Source organism: Triticum urartu, chromosome 7 (assembly GCF_003073215.2).
Source record: "Triticum urartu cultivar G1812 chromosome 7, Tu2.1, whole genome shotgun sequence".
NCBI lineage: Eukaryota > Viridiplantae > Streptophyta > Magnoliopsida > Poales > Poaceae > Triticum > Triticum urartu.
In genome coordinates, this window is record NC_053028.1 from 702,059,399 (window position 1) to 702,062,176 (window position 2,778).

Here is a 2,778-nt window from a genome sequence, read left to right on the forward strand (position 1 = left end):
TAACTACCACGACGCCGCACCTCCAAGCACTAACCAACTCTGCTAGCATGCATACTAGAATCGCTCACGCCCAGCCTTGTAGCTAGCCAACTAACTAACTTGTCATGCTTGTAGATGGAATCCCGGCCGCTACTCACGCATGAACGCGACTCGGCCAGGTCGCTGCATGAGCCGTAATCAAGATTAGTGCTGACAATTTCCCTCCTAATCTTGATCGGCTCGCCATCGACCATCGTCTTGAACGCCTCTGGACCGATGCCACCGCGCGACCATCGTCTTGAACGCCTCTGGACCGATGCCACCGCGCATATCTACACGCAGTCGCGCCTCCATGGTCACTATTCAACGACCGTCCACGCCATGGCTGCTGCAGCCTCCATGCCGCCACGCCGTGTTGCACCGCCGCTCAACCACGCAGCGCCGCGGCGACCTCCGCGGAGGCCACACATACAACGTCATCGCCCGCCGCCTCCGTCACGCACCATGACAACCGTAGCGTCGCCCGTCTCCATAGGCCGACACACGGCCCGGAGCTCCATCACTGCCACGCCTCCAGCACGGCAAGCATGCCCAAGACGCCAAGCTCATGGTACCAAATGTTGGGACAAACCAACCGGCGACATACGCCGAACCGCCCTCCGGCGACCAACACTGGACGAAGGTAGAACAAGATGAACAGAATTTTCCGGTGATGAACGCTCAGGCGCCGAACGGCCTGTATGTTGGCTTCTATTCAACTTAACTACTCAAACACACATACATGGAGGTACGCATGCACACAGGCAGGACAACCCCAGAAGAACTCTCACATTGACTGGGCCGTACCACGGATCCGACGGAGACTACATCTTTCTTAGCCCCCCCCCCCCTCGGCTCGGCACATACGGTCACCGTGGCATGGCAACAGACCGACGCCAACCCCACACGAGAGACTACTGGAGACTACATCTCTCCTAGCTACTCTACTCTCTACACAACACCACCAGCCACTCAAATATGCAAGGCCACGCACAACACGTAGTAACTACCACGACGCCACACCTCCATGCACTAACCAACTCAGCTAGCATGCATACTAGAATCGCTCACGCCCAGCCTTGTAGCTAGCCCACTAACTAACACTACAAGAAACTTGGTAATCCATGACGGATTACTGCTGACGTTCCTGGAATCCGTCACAGATTATGACGGCTTTTCTTGCCCCGTCATGAATACCGTCACTGATTAGTAACCCGTGGTTGGGCCTAAAAACAGCAAGCCCTTCATGACGGACGTTGGGCTGTTGTCACGGAAACTGTCATGAATCGACCAAGCGGGCTCAGTCAGGCCAATCACTTTTTTTAATATACACCATCTAGACCGTCACCGATTGTGCTCCGGCTGATGTGGCGTGTCTGCCCCTTCTTTGGACCACATGTCGGTCGGACCATAGGTTTTTCCCAAAAAAATAAAAGTGTGATTATACGTGGGTGCCATTGTATGCCCCACATGACAGGGTATTTTGGATTATGTTGCTTCCCGTAACAAAAAACTGTTGAGACTTAGGTATTTCTTTTCCCCGATTCTTACATCCCCCAGATCCCATCGGCCGGCGCAGCCGCCGCCGTCAGTGCCGCTGCCGACTGCCCGGGCGAGGGTGGTTAGATTCGGCAGGGTGGTCCGTCTTGGCGCCATCTTCACGACGCCGTCGGCCTCTCGCATCGCCGCCGTGCGCCCTTGCTGCACCGACGAGGCAGCCTCCGCCCGCCATTGCCGCGCCGACGAGGCAGCCTCCGCCCGCCATTGCCATGCCCACGAGGCAGTCGCCGCCCACCATTGCCTCACAGATGAGCCAGTCGCTGCCCGCAGTTGCTGCACTGGAAACTCCCTCGTTCTTTCCCAACATCAACCTCAGCCAGGAGCGAACGGTATGCCTCCAGCAGAAATCATCTCTCTCCTTCAGAATTTGTTGACTAAATACTGTGCTTTGCAATTTTCCCCTTCTGAATTTGGGGCGAACCTCTTCCCTTTCGGTTTAATGGTGTGTTATTTGAGGTAGTTAGATTACCCAATTAATGAATGTGTTGATGGATGCAGATACATATTCAGAAAATACCATCTCAGTGTAGTTCCATTTTTCTTGTTTTCATGACACCGTAGATGTGACACGTGAACCATGTACATTATGTTTTTCAGGGTGCATTCATCCACATACATATTGAGTTGGCATCAATCGAAGCATTGTCTTATTCACATACTAGTAGTCCTAGATTTTGTAGGCAAGCTCATACTAGTAAATGTGTGCTACGGATTTGCATTGATTTGTAGACCTCTTTAATGTCGAATAATCAGTGAAATATTTTGTCAAGTGGTGTATGTTCCTTTGTCACAACGAAAGAAAAAAAATCTTTTGATGAACTGTGTTCACTATAGTGCGAAGCAGTATAATTTTAAATCTGAACATATTTTAGTTTGGTATACTGTACATGTTAATTTGATGGCCGGGGTAAACCTTTGATTGAATTGGTTCTTTTTCTGCAATGCAGATGGATAGACGTTGGATTCATGGTACATTGTTTTCCCATGAGTACACTGAAGGTGTCAAAGAATTTATGAACTTCATTCAAGAGAAATTCAGCGAGGATGATAAAATACTTTGCCCATGTAAAGAATGCCTTAATCATAAGTACCAGCATCAGACCGTTGTGAACACGCACATATTGATGTATGGTATGGAAAGTACATATACTCGTTGGATATATCATGGAGAAGACTTTGATGTAGATGTTATTGAACATC